The following is a 15,309-nucleotide window of genomic DNA, read 5'->3' as shown; positions in this document are numbered from 1 at the left end:
GTGCTTTAATTTAACACAACAAAAAACAGAGGGAACTTCTTTTTTAATAATACCATAAACACATGTTGAGACACGTTATATTCTACAGTTTGACACAACAGCAACAACAGACATGAGAGACTTTATAGCAGGGGTCGAGAACCTTTTTGGCCGAGAGAGCCATAAACGCCACATATTTTTAAATGTAATTTCCAAAGAGCCATACAATAATGTAGCGTCCCTTTCCCACACTGAAGCACGGGGACTTAACATCTTTTAAGGTTCTTTATTCTGGTTACTGCAGACCACAACAAACGCCGTCAAATTAATTCAGCAACTCCTGAATCTCCCGCTGAGACGAGAGCGCTTCTCCCTACTTTATATTCCCCCCTCCCGCTCCAGCCCTCCCATTTCCCTTATTCGGCCCATAGCTAAACCCCATTGGTCAAAATTACCTAACAACAGGCTGAGCGACAGAACTGAGAGCCAATCAGATCTCTGCTTGATGCGTTAAATGAACTCCAGAACTGTTAACGCGGCCCAACAGCCACCCAGTCCAACTCAATACGCGACAATTTGTTTAAAACTAAATATACAAGTGAATGTGTGCATTTGATGTAATTTCAACATTTTTAAAGTACAATAAGTCTGTGGATTTTTTTTTAATAACAATGTTATGCTGTTGCTAATAAATGATGAGTATTTCTCGTGGTAGTTTTGCTGATGGTCTAGTCTGGTTGATACGTGGTGAGTTTCTGCTTCATGCAGGCGTTAAGACTTTAAACGGGATCTTAGGTCTGAATATTCTGTAGATGTGAGACAGACCTGGAGACAAACACACACTCACACGCTGCAGTGAGTGACGGGCAGCGGGTTTTACGTTTTTACAATCCCTGCACGATTCACCTGCCGCCCCCCCCCCCCCCCCCCCTGCTTTCTTCCTCACACATCCCGTCCCCGAAACTGCGCGCTCTTTCTCAGAGAGGGGAGCGCGCAGTTTTAGGCACGGCAATTCACAGGTTTCCGGGTGGTACCAACTCTGTGAAATAATAGATAACAGTAAACTGATAGTTTTCTCTCCAAGCACCGCTACTACTGCGCGCCTCTGGCATCGCATCACGCCCGAGAAGGACTGGTCTAATGAAAAAAAAAAGTATAATTAAGGATTTGTCTGCGAGCCACATGTGACCATCAAAAGAGCCATATATGGCTCGCGAGCCATAGGTTCCCGACCCCTGCTTTATAGTGTCCTTTAACCTGGTCATTTAAAAAGAATGTGAAGACTGGGATGATGAAAAAGAGAGAGGACAGCATTAGAAGAAGGAAATGATGAGCTGACAACGTAGGAATTCAGAAATTTAGACTTTGGTCTTTGTTGCATCATCTGGTCAAAAACAAACTGTAAAAGGTGAACTTTCCCTCTGAAATGATGCTTTGGATCACTTCTCATAATCAGAGTGGGTCGTTAAAGCGACCATTTTAGCAGCACAATTTCATAATGGTTTGCTACTTCAAACATAATCCACCGAAGACAATGTTTGGTCTGCACAAACAAATACACCACACAGAAAAAGGACTCTCCCACACCTGCGCTGAAGCCTTTAAAGCCACTTGTAAGGAGGTTTTTGAAAAATGAAGAACACATTGTCTCTTGGATCTCAGATACTTCAAAAGTGTCAAAGCATTTCCTGCAGCAGTTCGAGCTTAAGATGACAAAAAGAAATCAAAGGCAAAACACAATCTTATGAGCCGTATTTACTGCATAGACCAAATTCCAATCACCCTGGTGTTTTCTAAAATAAACTAATTAAAAGAATTCATTTCACCTAACCTGTCCTAAACAATGCCCCTGAAAACAGATGAAGTTGCCTATTCTTTTTTTTCTATGTCTGGGTGAATTACACAGCTTATGCAATACTCCTGTCTTCCAAAACTACATCATTCTCTTAATATGGATTATTAACTTTCTATTTCATCCAAATTGCCAAATAATAGCTGATAGCTGCTTCTCTGTGCAGGGATAAAACCCGACACTCCCCTTGAGCAGACAAGCATCCTGCACGACTGCCAGTTCAAAGCTAGAAAGATCAATGTCCTCTCGGAGTGCCAAATTATGTAAAGCCCGACTTCCTGAAAGCGTTCAGAGTCGATATCTCTTCGCTTCGGGGCCACATGTGTCTCTACGATGTGTTATCTCCTTTTTTTAGCACCTTTAATATAAATGTGCAGATGTCCGGTTCCTGAAATGTCAAATACATTTCGATACATTTTAGTGAAATGTTAAGCTTTTATTCCAACTTTTAAATCTATGAATTTTAAAACTATGTGTAACAAGTAGGAAGTAGAAATATGTAAATCCGAACAGACCTCAATGCAATCTAATGAATATGCTGGTAAAAACAGGACATACATTTTTTTTGTAATTTAAAAAATAATCCTCCTCTGCACTTCCAGAAATAATGAGACACTACCACTTGAGATTGTTTTTTTGGTTCTTGCTGAAAGGCATCAAAGAAAGTTATGTTCCCAGAATTCTTTTTCTGCAGTGTGGCTGAGCCCTCTCTGTGTCTCCCCTAATTCCATTAACTCTGCCAAATTCCTTGTATTTTCAGTTTCTCTCAGGAGAGACTCCATAAATATTTACTGGCTAAACATTCCGTCTTCCGGCAGAACTCATTTTTAAACCAATCACAGGAAATGTGGAACCCAAAAAAAAAAACAAAGCTTCAAACTGCACAACAGAGCCACGATTTCGTCACAAAAAAAGAGACTGAACTTAAAAGTCCTGTGAGTCCTTGTGCAAATCAGCATTTACCTGTCTTTGGTCGCAGACAGACACCATTCCCCTGTGTCTCCATTGTGTGCTTCCCGTGCACGCCAGATGAAAGACGGCAGGGATCTTTGCAGCTCTTTTGCCTTGGTTGCACTGAAAGGCAGCTGCTGCACACACTCACCTCCCCACTGCTCTGGGTTTACTGTTTCCACTCACCCTGCACTAAGGTTAAAAATCAAAGTTTGAAAAGCAGAAATTGTGTTTATTTTGCTGAAAGTTTACCTCTTAGCCAGACTATTTCACAGTTCCAAATTCATGTGAAAACATCACTCTATTTTTCTCTCTATTAAAATCTTTTGTTCTATCTTTAAAGCATTTCCAGTTGTCTTCAAGATATGATTATACCTGTGTCGTGATCTTGAACAGTTTCTGCAGTAGTTTGTTAAAAATTCACCACTGACTTGTGGGCGCGACTGTTGGTGCCAAGTCACCCCCATCCCCCATTTCCCATCATCCATCTGTTTACACACTCTCCCGATAGCTTACGGCCCCTCACACCCTCAACCTAACATTAGTGGTGCAACAAAAATGGCAAGCAATATCTGAGCTATCCAGCTGTACAGTTTTGACAAGGAAAAAAAAACAAAAAAGCGGGCATGGATCTCAGCGTCTACTTCTACACAGTGACCACTGAATCCATGAATCTCATCCAGGCAGCCAGGCTGCAGTCTGTCTCCACAGAGAAGGTGACGGGCTGAAGTCTCCCGTTTCTGCATTAGCTGCATGACATCAAGGCTCGGAGATGTGCAACCAAGATTGCGGGTGACCTCTCACCCAGACAAGAACTCCTTTATAGTCCTTCCTCCATGCAAGAAGACCAGGTCTTCACACCACAAGAACAGCTATTTTACCCCTGCTGCAGTTAAGTGAACAGTGTCCCGACCCCCAACAACCCCCCTATCTACACAAACACACACTTTTTTTTAGTTGTACATCATTGTTTTTAATGTTTTTGAGGTTCCTAACGTATTGATTTTTTCAGTTAGTCTACTTTTCAAACCTCAAAAGTCACACAAAAAAACGCATTCCCAGTACTGTTATTTAAACCGTGCCTTTTTGATTCAGATTTGTTAAAAGCAGCAGATTTTCTGTGTTTCTTTGATTTGATTTGATTTTGTGAGCTGTCATTTAAAAATAATTAGCCTAGTTGAATGCAACATTTTTAAATCAAATAAGCTAAGCTGCACTGGAAAAAATGTTCTTAACAAGTTAAAAAAAGTTTCAAAAGTATAAATATAGAAAACAAGGTGTATTTGCATTATTAGAAAAAAGTACAGTATAGTATAGTAGAATTTGGAGTTTTCTCAGTTGTGAAAAATTAATCTTCATGAAAAATAATTTTTAGGTCTATTGCTCTTGTGATCAATTTTCGAAGTAGTAAAATTTAGGTTTTTCATCTTTCAAATAAGTGTTTTTTAAGCGCTACAACTGCCCCATTTACAAGACTGTTATCATAAGGATAAAAAAATCAAAATAAAGGCTGCAGCAGTCTTCTACACTCAAACGTGTCTCTAAGCTCCTATTTTTACATATGAAACTCTGCTTTACTGACACAGAATCCCGGAAAGCCGGCTCCACTGAAAATAATTTGATTTTGAGTCTCCAGAAGGTTCTGAATCTCTTTGTTTTTTAAACCTATCCAAAAATAAAGCTTCACAAAAGGCTCCACATATTTCATCTTCAAGCTAGGCTCCATTAAACGAAAAAAAGTCTTTGTTTTTTCGTCATTAATCTATAACTTTTTTTCTCTTAAGAAAACTTGTACATTTACGAGTTTTCATCTTGTAAATCTACGAGATTTTAAAATCTCGTAATTTAACAGTTATGGCTTTTTTCTCGTAAATTTACAATGTAACCCTTGTGCTATCCTAGGTACTTTATTGGGAGTTGGGTCATCTAGACCCACTAGACAGTGCGCTGAACCTTTTTTCTTCAATGATTTGTGATCTTCACTGGTATCCATGGATTTCCACCTTTATTCACCTTTGTCATGGTAGGGAGAACACGTCAATGTAAGGGTGAGGTCATCTAAGATAGCACAAGGGTTAAAAGTCGTAATTTAAAAGATTTTTTTTTTTGTAAACTGGCCCTAAAACTCTGTCGTATTAAATATGTTTATGAGGATATAAAAACTTTCCAGTTTCCCTGAAGCAAGCAAGTCAATTTCTTGAGAACAAAACAGCTTAACAAATAAACCTTTGGCTAAAATGCTGTTGCTCACCTTTCGGCATATCCCTGCAGGGGTCGCCACATTGAATCAGCTTTCACTGTTTCGCACATTTGATTAAGGCAGAGATTTTTTACACTGGATGCCCTTCCTGACACACCCTGTATTTTTATCTGGGCTGGGGACCGGCACAGTGACACCCAGAGTTGGTCCCCATTGTGGCTAAAAAACTTCTGCTTAAAACTATTATAAGAAAAAAAAAAAAACATGTTAAAAGACCATGTCAAACAGCCACTATGTAAGTTTTTCGCGTATTGCACTGATAAAAATCGGTCATACATGAATGTACCTGGAAAAAACGAAAAAAGTTGTGGTCTTTATGAACATTTTTCACAGATGTATCACAAATTAACCACAACAAAGCCACGCAAGAAGTTCGAATGGCAAATGTGGAAAGCCACAAATTTGCATATGCATCCCGCAAAAATCTTACACAATTGCTTAGGTTTTATGTAATAACTGCATTTAAACTATGTAAAATACACTTAGAAGTAAATTTACACTTCATATATACCTATTTCAAGTTTAATAATATATTTAAGATACAAACTAAACAGATAACAGGTATTTATGCAGTGTAGGTTCAATTCAACACATAATTACAAAGGGAAAAATTAAATTAAGTATTAAAAGGACACAAATTAATAAAAGACCAGATCTTTCCTGCCTTTGATTGCTTACATGTCTATCTGTAGTTAAAAGATTAAAGGCACTCCTTTGGTAGAGGAGTCAGCACCACTGCTTCTGCAAAAAAGGTCAAAGATTTATTGAGACGGGAGAAATGAAAGTCTTTTTTTTCTTGCCCAACACACTTTTTCCCGAACCCAAACCAGGAATTACTGGTGTGTAAACTAAGCCAAGCACACTGCAACCTACTCAGTATTTTAGAGATAACACCAAAAGAGTGAAGAGTGAAAAACAGGCCTGAACCAAGATCTACAGTACTTATTTCCACTGTCCGCAGCTGCACGCCTGCATCATAAAACTTAACAAGACTCGTGACAACCTGAGGTAACTGTGTCTAATGCAACAAAGCACCAACTTTCTATTGTAATTGTCACTGCGGTGCTAGTATGAAAACATTATGTCACTGCATGCTATGTAATTCATTTTGTAAGAGGACACGCTCATGTCTCATGTTTCTGTGTCCTGCTGTTTATTACAAAACATCACACAGACTTGCTGTTTTTTTGTCCTTTACTCTATGGAAAAGTTAGCAGAGCAATTATGTTACGTAAGTTGAACTGCAGTCCATCTACCTATACTATATATTGGATTTCTGTAAGGATGAGGGATTTTGTTTCATTTCAGTTTTATTTTCTATGTGTGTTCAAGTCATCCTGTGGAATTTTCATGTTATTAAGGATCATTCATCTTTACGCATGTTTTGCATTTCTTGCTGTTCTTACAGTCCATAATTTCACTATTTTCTTTTAAACAGTTTACATGGTGCCCATATTCCAGATAAGCCTTACTAATAAATACGATACAGGCATGCAAAGACAATTGTTGTATTGTCTTCATTTTTTGGGTGCTAAAACGTGCATAATCCTATAATATTTAGAATTTTATTTTATTAAAGATTGCAAAGACTTTTATTATTTGACAGTTTCGCCGTTAACTGTCTGTATTCCTTTACTACTTCCAGGATTTTAGCATAATTCAGACACATTCTCTGTACATTATTGACAAATCGTTCATACGCAATGCATTGTGGTCTATATTCGCCTATCTAATGAGCTTCAATTTACATAGTTTTTTTCAAAAGTCTTCTGGGAAATCTCTAGAACACCTCTAAAAAATGGCAAATGCATTACATAGGGCACAACGTAGTGAGTAGTGCAAAAAATTTGAACAAAACCAGAAGAAAGTAAAAACTATGACGTTGATCGGTATTTTTGAACTTTAAATCTTTATTTTACACAACTGGATGAGAATAACAGGATAATCATCATATCAGTAAATATTAATCACATTTTAAAATGACTAAACCTATTTTTGTTTGCTACATAAAACTTGTATTTATTTACTTTTTGTAATATATTTGTCAGAATGAAAATTGTTGATAGGAGGCGACAATTTGATCCCCTGCTTGAACAGAGGAGGCTGGCATTGCTGCAACCAAACAACTACCTCATTTCCTGCTAAATCTATCTGGAATATGTTGTGACACATAATGATCTGAGTTTATGTTGAACATGTGTGAACTGTTCACATTAATATTTGATCTTTATTCGTAATGTGGCGTGCATCAGGGATTCTTTTTCGTCTTGTTCTATTCATACGGTAAGTTTTGGGTTTTGGTTTATTTTTCATTTTGTCCTGTTAGGTTTTGATTCATTTCTTTTTTTTTTAGGTAAGTAATTTAAATTTCTGCCACGCTTGCCTGTATCTGGGTTATGCAAAACCACTTTTCATGAACGCTCAGAACTCTGTTCATAACAACGGTTTGCTCTTCCAGAACAGCAACTTTAAGTGTTACATCTACAGTAAGTTCTGCTCTGCATGCTTGTGTATCCTACTTATTTGCATTATATTTTTAGACAGTATTATGTTCTAAAATGTCACGTTATTTAAATTTAAACTGTTTCCAATTTATTGATTTTATGCTGGATTTTATGTACATTTTTATAAATTACTATTTGGGTTGCCACATATAAAGAATAAATCCTCCATACTGTCATATTTTAGGCTTATTCAATGCCTTAGTGACCCTTGAACAGGGCTGATTTCCATGTGCGCTTAAAGATGTGAATGCTTTTATCATTACTGATCAAATCTTCCCAAATGCAGAAGTGCCTTTGTGATGACACAGGCTTGGTAACACACAAGATATTTATGGATATATCCATTAGCCCACATGTGAGAAAGCAGTGTCATCTGGACGGGCCTGTCAGATGATTACATTGAAATACTGCACAGCTTCAAAAAGAGATTCAAGCATCATATGTTTTTATGTTCTGCCAACATTTGCTTCATGGTCGGAGAAGTGAAACAGCAAAATAGCTGCGGTTGTTATCATTCAGGCAACAATAAAGACTTCAGCAAAAAGCTGGAACAGCTGAATCATAAATAACGCACAAAAAGCCTTTTAAAATAAGTAAAGACATTTTGCAAGCTGTAAAAAATAAAGCACATGAGGGGGGAGGGTAAAAAAAACGGAGGAAAAACAAGAAGTGAGAAATGTCACAATAAGAAGATCAGATAGCTGCTCGGCTTCTGTTATCTGAGAGAGGTGACAATTGCAAGAGGTTTAGCAAACGGAGCACACACGAGGCTGTAGTTCATGCTGAGTTTTTGTCGTGTGGGGATGCAGCAGCTGATAAAGTGGCTTTTTTAATCTGCAAACAAAAACACGAGGATTGCTTCTTCTGTCTCCAACAAACGGAGCATACTGAAGATGTGAACACGCTTCACGTGCACAGTCAGGACTTGATTCTATAATAGAGATAATCTATCACCCATACGCACTATTATAGGCACCTTTATCAGGCCATCTTTAATATGCCATCTCAATCCATGCCAACAATAATTCATGCTGTTTTCAGCTGTTCATCAGTGGGCCATTTTTTTCCTATTTTTTTTAAATTGAGATAAGGAATTAAATCTGCTGGAACAGGGGATGCTGGCATTGCTGCAGGGTGGCAAAGCAGAGGCTCTGATAATAGAGCTGACTCCCATTGCGCAGGCTATGAGGCAAACAGCCCTGGCGCCAGCCCAGCCCAGCCCATGTGAGAAGATAGGTTACAGTGTCGTTGTGCAGAGGCCGTCTCTTTCCCTCCAATGTGAACACGAGGTGAAAGCTGCATGTGGCAGAGGCGAGGGACAGAATCAAATGCTGTGCTTTTGAATTCTCTGTGGCTCAATTTGTCTTAATATAAGATAGAAAAAGAAGTAAAAAAAAAAAAAATGGAGAGACTGTGGAGCCAAATACTGACCCAGAGTGATCGATAATCTTTGTTGACTTGCAAAAATTAACAATTTAATTCTGTAAAAACTGCTAAATCAGCTCCTGCTGTTAACTCCATGTATTTGTGTTCCAGCTGGGGAACTTACCCAGATGTTATATTCCACGCCGACTTCTCCTCAAAGCGGTCTGCAATGATAAATAAATAAAAAGTCACATAATGTGCACGCAACTAACAAAAACAAAGGTCTAAAAACAGCTTTGTGATCAGAATGGCTCAATTAAGAATTTAATCTCTCACTGCATCCCAGTCTGGAGGAGCAAAACAATCATTTTCTGCACAGATGAAATGAAATTTTCAAGCAGAAATATTGTCTTATGCGCTTCCTCGGGTAAAAAAGGATTTCTGGTGTTATGTGCATAATGTGTTTGTGTGTGTGTGGTATGTGTGTGTGTATGTGAACACTTTTTTGAGATTGACATTAACCCACAGATCATACACGGAAACTTCAGATTTTTGATTTTCCAATGAAAACATTAGAAGCAGCAAATGGACTTAATGAATTTTGATTACCGAGCAACTTAAATACATATAAAATACTAGTAAAATTATAAAATGTGCCTTTTGGTATTTGCTAAAAATTAAACTTTTGAAACTAAAACTAAAATGTTTTGATCTTTTTCAGATTAAATTCTAATTTATTTAATTTGTAAATTGTTTAGTTTAGTTTGGTAAATTTTGCTTCTCCATTTTCTTTGGAACTCCAGCTTTTTAACAAAGACAGAAGTGATTTACGGAGCCTTTCCACTTTGTAACTAGAGTTAGTCAGCAGAGGTATTTGCCCAATTTAAATTAACTGAGAAGGAAATTCAGCTCAAGATGCAAGAAAGACAGCTCGATTTGTTTCCTGACTACGGTCAAAGACACAGTGGTGGAGGGATAAACAAAGCAAGTCGTCCAAAGCATTTCATGAAGAGGATTTTCTGCTTGTTTTTTTCTTGTGTTTTTTACTGTTTTTGAGTTCAAACATACACATTCATACATGTACAGATGGGACTGACATTGACAAGTCCAATTATCTCTGTAATTGCTGTCAAATTGTTGTATGCACGTCCTGTGATGAAAAATTGTCACTGCAACTGAGAAACAAAAATCAAATCATCATTGGAGACAGCTAGCTCTAACTAACTCCAATGATGATTATAAAAACTTGATTCTCCTAAAAAACATCCTTTGCATAAGTTGAATAAATATTTTCTAAAAGAGTTGTGACCAGCATCGTTTTTCCCATCAAGCTTAAAAAGTGGCTGTTTTGGTCACCAGGTGAGCAATCGGTACTTCTCTAATCGAAATCCATTTCACTTAAATGCAGTCCATTAAAACAACATCCATACAGGCTGAAGTGTGTATCTGTGGTACCCAGACAACCTATACATCCTTTTTCCAGACATGTCTTCTGTTTTATTTAAGGTTGGGGGGGTTTGGAACAGTGGCAAAGGCAGACTACATCTTTGGCTGCCAGCCAGTGTGTCACTCAAATCGCCCATTTTTATTCACAATTTGCTAACTTGTTACTTAAAAACTCCCTACAATCATCTTTTAAAATATTTTAAAACAATTCCTTGAGGCCTTTTAACTATAATTATGGTGTTTTAAGGCAATACCCAAAATTCCTGTGTCATTTTCTAGGACATAGTTTCTGCAGATCTGCAGTAGTTCATTAGAAATTTGCCTCTAAAGTGTAGGTGGGATGGTTGGGGTGGAGTAAGCCTGCCCTCCTTCCCATCATTCGTTTCTTTACATGATCTCCCACTAGCAGTTAGCCCCTAACAACCCCAACCTAACATTAGTGGTGAAACAAAAAAAGTGAGCAATACTGGAACTTTCCAGCCATATAGTTTTGAGCCAGATGCCACCTCGGATGAGAAATACAACAAGTGAATGCATCAGAATGGAGAGGAGCAGAGAATGTGTGGCTTGCCATTGTAGCTATGTCACAGCTACAAGGTGTTTCCATCTGCTTCTCCTTCAAAATGATTTGACTAATTTGAATAAATTCGATTTTAAGCTTCGTCTTAATGTCCTCTATCGTGAGAAAAATGCTACAAGAACATGTCAAAGACACCAAAAAACCCAACTGTCGCTGAAGTTTGGTCTTAGATTGACTAAAACACATTGCAAAGTTTTATCTCCGAAATTTGAAAACTGACTTTTTTTGTCACAGTTCTGTGTCCGTTTTTTGTTTATAAAAAAAAAAAAGAAACAAAAAAAATAAATTTTGCAAATGTTTCTTGGGATTCTTAACATTTTCAATTAATGTTTTCATACAAAGATTTTTTTCTAAAAGTAAAATACATTGTTTAACGCACATTCAGTAAACTAATTACAGGATATAGTTCAGCCAAAAAAGGAAGGAAAAACTGCTCTTTCTTTCAGCTGTGGGTTAAACTGGGTCACTTACATGTTACCCTGAAGAAAAATCACAGCAATTGCCTTCACTGTCACATAGACACGTCATGTCTGTGGACTGAATCCAGGATTTCTGTCACTGAGTACTGTTTACTTTTAGCCCCTTTGACTGCCTAATGGTCTTATGTAAGCCTTTAGTTGAAAAGGTAAAGACAGAGAAATCATGTCAGATCACCAGAAAAGGGTTTCAAGTGTAACAACCCATAATACACGTGTTTGTTGTCTCCGTCAGTTGAGTGTTGTTGGTGGAGGAAACAAACATTGGTATATAGTCTACAGCTCAGCACCAGCAGCATAAACTGTACATAAAAAATGGATGGAGCATGACTCTCCATAAGTGCCAGCTGTTCTAACATGTTTGTTCATTTCCAGATGGCTATTTTAGAAGACCTATAACATTTTTTCCTCCATAATAGTAACATTCATTAAGTGGTAATTTGTCATTTTTCTATAATCGCTTTAAAACAGCGTGAGGACTGGCAGGCATGCCAAGAAGAGAAAGACTGAAGTGGACTGAACTGGAAGAGGAAATCTTTGACAGGCTTTGCATTTTGGGCACTCTTGCCTGAAGACAAAAAAAAGGACAAAGAAAATCAATCAGTGCAAGTTCCTTAACTTTATGTCAAAGACCACCTTATGAAAATTGTGTTTTTTAACATGTTCTTGTTGCATTTTCCATTTAAAAAGATTAAGATTAAAATTGCATTTCTGAGGCTTTCTTTATTCAAATCATTGTGAATCAGGAGCAGATGAAAGAATGCAGTTGTTAAAAGTTTGTAACAGTTACATAGGCGCTACAGTCAGCAGGCCACAAGCTTCCTGCTCTGCTCCATTCCGACGCATCCACTTGCAGACAAATAGATCCACGTGGGTCACTGCACCACATTTACTTACTTTGTCAACATTTAGGTTGTCAGCAATCCTTCAGATTCATGTTTTTGGATGGTTTTTAGTTTGATTTCCACTGTTTTGTCACCTCACTAGTCAATAGATTGCTCACTCTGAAGTCACCTACACCAGAGTTCCCTTGCAAGTGAACTCAAACTGATGCAAGTGCACCGTAACCCTTGTGCTTTCCTAGGCACTTTAACATTGGGAGTTGGGTCATCTAGACCCACTGGACAGAGTTCTGAACCTTTTTTCTTCAATAATTTGTGAACCTCACTGATGTCCATGGATTACATGAAATCTTTCCACCTTTATCCACCTTTGTCATGGTAGGAATCACATGTCAATGCACGGGTGGGGTCATCTAAGATAGCACAAGGATTAAATGATGTGCAGTGGAGTTCATGTGAGTTTTTAAACTTGCCAAACACAGTAGGTGTTACAAGGAAATGAATTGGAGTTCAAATCAAGCCCTCAATTGACCAGTTGGGTCTTTGTCACAAAGACAAAATCTTTAATCTACCAGCTTTTTTGGTTTTTTACTATGGAGCAGCTGCAGATCTGCAGATCACAAGGTTGATAGTTCAGACCCTGATCCTGGTGGTCCATGTGTAATTGTGTCCTTGAGCCAGACTCATTGCTTCTGATGGGTTCATTGATGCGCAAGTATGAATGTGGTTTGCAGTATAAAAGCTCTCTGAGTGGTTGAGTAGAGAAGTATAGTCCATATATCCTTCACCCTTGACCTAAGAGTGACGGATATGGAAGGAAGAAGCAAAATAGACGTGTACTGCTGTGATTGAGCACACATTTTCCACTGAAAGTTTTTCAGAAAGATAATGCCCTTGATTCATTTTGTTTTTGTAGTGAGTCTTTTACTTAGAAAAGAAGCAAATCCATTATTTTGATTCAACCTAAAACAAAAATAACATTCCAATTTTGCTGGGAGCTTGAGGTTAGCTTTGTTTAGAATTGGGATCTTCTTAAAGATTCATGTGAAAGCACTAATGATGCAAGACTTCACCGCCTCTCCAAAAAGGCATCATCAGCGGCTGATAATCTGAACTAATATGAAACTATAAATAAAGAATTAGTCCGGTTTTTGCAAAAACAATGTACAGATGCTACAAACAGGATGATCAAATGCTTTCTATGTTCCTAAAATAACACTTTGTGCATCATAACTGTCAATCAAATCTAAACAACTGCTATAAATCACAGTTGTACTCTTTAATGTTAAAAATAATTTTGCCTTCAAACGTGTTTTTAAACAAGTATTTTGCCTGATTCGGTTGCCGGTGCAGTTGAGATGAAATGGGATTAGATTTTATCACCTGTGGTATCAGATTAAATTCACTTGATCCCCAGCCATCGATCACAGCAGAGCAAGTCTCCGGCTTCGTTCCGCGCTCCATTTATGTGTCAGCGCTGAGCTCCCAAAACACAATGACGGAAAGCAGAGATGCGCTAAACCCTTGATTGAGTTTCCACGCAGTCAAACGTGCAGGATGCCCCAGCACAGTGACAAATTGTTGTTCCTAGTTCATTGCATACTGACACTAGACATTTCAGCACAGAGGGTCTCTTCTAGCATCCTTTCTCACAGTGAACTCGCCGACATCTGCATGTTGCTTGGATGAGAACTCCACTGGTTGTTACAGTGGTCTTGAAGTTCGAAATCATGCCAACAAATCACTTAATGCAAAAATGTATTAATGATCGCAACAATTAAAAAAGCAAACAATAAACAATTACATTTCAGAAACCAAAAATCTTTTATTCGGGAGAAGATTGAGCTAAACAAAATGAAGAAAAAGCAAGTTTTAAGGAAGGAGCAATAACCAAAATTTAAGTTATACAGAGAATTTGTTTCCCATTAGTGTGATGGACCAAACAATATCTCTCTTAAGGAACAGACAAGGAGTGGTCCACAGTGATGCTAATTTCTCCTTTTCGCTCTTTAAAGTTTCTAACTATGCTCCTTAGGACGTCCCCCTGTGTGGATCTGCTGCAAATGCAGGGTTAGATTCTAACTGGTTTATCTGAAGTGTAATGTGAGCTGCAGTGGTGTGTCTGCAGCTGGGTGCAGAAAAGCATTAGGGAGGAGTCAAAAGGTCACTCTTTGTTCACTAAAAGTTAAAAACTTACCACAAAAAAAACATTCTTTCAGTCTAATCTACAACACAGGAAAAGCTAAGATCTATGGAACATTGTGATTTCATGAAGACATTTGTCCATTTTTCAACCCAATGTTATTTGGCATGAAGCGATACCAGATATGCTCCGCACATATTAAACATATTAAAACATATTAAGAGAACCTCAAAACTCAAACATTATCATCAAATCAGCATTGTACCATAATACCCACTATTTTTGGTTTCTTACATTTTGTTTTTTAACTTTTCATGTTGACTTCTGGAAATTAGTTTTGTTTACTGAAGCATTTTATTTCATTCCAGCTTTTTTTTTTTTTAGTTTTTTTTAAATGTAATGCTTTTGTAATTGTTTTTGTGATCTTTAATGTTTTTAATGATCTGTTGGTGAGATTTACACCTCTGGGCCACCGTATTTTGTTAATGATGGAACAATGAAATGCAGGACTTTCAACCAAAATGGGCAATAACTTGTTAAGAAAATATTTTAGTTGAATAATGTGGTGCTTGAAAATGTTGTACTTACTCCTGGTGCTTTGAAACTTAAGTGATACTGAAATAATGTAAGAAAAAAATGACGATAAGGCAACAAAAGTCTATATATATTTATTTTTTTGGTTAGCTCAAATGCAAACTTCTTTACCCTTCAGCACTGCGGTATGTAGGCTAGATCTGTTCCACTGAGCTACAGCTTTTTCTCCCACTTTGCTACAGTCACACAAGCACCAATCACAGTTAATTGAAGCTTATAGAGATAAAGAGAGGAGAACCGCTTTCCACTTCTTTCCTTTTTTCCTCAAATAATGACAAGATAGGAAACGCTTTGATTCCCGTCTGTCAAATTTAATT

At 37.6% G+C, this 15,309-nt stretch overlaps 1 protein-coding gene across 2 annotated transcripts in view; it reads right to left on the bottom strand.

The window, feature by feature from the left end:
• lrfn1 (leucine rich repeat and fibronectin type III domain containing 1) overlaps positions 1-15,309 on the bottom strand; it is a 162,256-nt gene that overhangs the window by 66,028 nt on the left and 80,919 nt on the right. Inside the window, exon 2 of one of the 2 annotated variants that reach the window (XM_011482421.3) lies at positions 9,096-9,135. The exons of the other annotated variant lie outside the window; for it this stretch is intronic. The gene's annotated coding sequence lies outside the window, so the exon portion shown is untranslated. The remainder of the gene's footprint in view (positions 1-9,095; positions 9,136-15,309) is intronic. 2 annotated transcript variants of the gene reach the window in all.

The sequence above is a fragment of the Oryzias latipes genome, chromosome 13 (assembly GCF_002234675.1).
Source record: "Oryzias latipes chromosome 13, ASM223467v1".
Lineage (NCBI taxonomy): Eukaryota > Metazoa > Chordata > Actinopteri > Beloniformes > Adrianichthyidae > Oryzias > Oryzias latipes.
This window is presented reverse-complemented; position numbering and strand designations above follow the sequence as displayed.